This window comes from Pygoscelis adeliae, unplaced genomic scaffold (genome assembly GCF_000699105.1).
Source record: "Pygoscelis adeliae isolate BGI_AS28 unplaced genomic scaffold, ASM69910v1 Scaffold1072, whole genome shotgun sequence".
NCBI lineage: Eukaryota > Metazoa > Chordata > Aves > Sphenisciformes > Spheniscidae > Pygoscelis > Pygoscelis adeliae.
This window is the reverse complement of record NW_008824319.1, coordinates 5307-5738: the sequence shown is the minus strand read 5'-3', so window position 1 is coordinate 5738 and position 432 is coordinate 5307. Positions and strand designations below refer to the sequence as shown.

Below are 432 nucleotides of genomic sequence, written 5' to 3'. Positions count from 1 at the left end.
AGACCCGTCACCAGAGCTGCGGCATCAAGAAGTGCGAGGGCGGTGAGTGCTGCAGGCCGGGGGTCCTCTGTGCCATGTCCCCACCTCCCCACTGAGCCCGCCGGCTGTCGGCAGCTGTCTGCGTGACCTGCAATGGGGAGGAGTACCGCGGCACCGTGGACCGCACCGAGTCAGGGACAGAGTGCCAGCGCTGGGACCTGCAGCACCCTCACAAGCACCCCTACCACCCCGACAAGTACCGGCCCCAAGCCCCGGGCAGCGCGTGGCCACCCTGGCCATGCCAGGTGCCGGGGCAGTGGTGCCACCCTCAACCGCTGCTCCCCGTCTCTGGCCCAGGTACCCCGACAAGGGGCTGGACGACAACTACTGCCGCAACCCCGACAGCTCTGAGCGGCCCTGGTGCTACACCACCGACCCTGGGCGGGCGGGCGA

At 69.9% G+C, this 432-nt stretch overlaps 1 long non-coding RNA gene across 1 annotated transcript; it reads left to right on the top strand.

The window, feature by feature from the left end:
* The first annotated feature begins 2 nt into the window (after positions 1–2).
* Positions 3–422, top strand: LOC103912672. Its single transcript, XR_663386.1, has 3 exons — positions 3–42; positions 115–235; positions 337–422. It is a non-coding gene; the product is annotated as an uncharacterized LOC103912672 (long non-coding RNA).
* Positions 423–432: the final 10 nt, after the last annotated feature.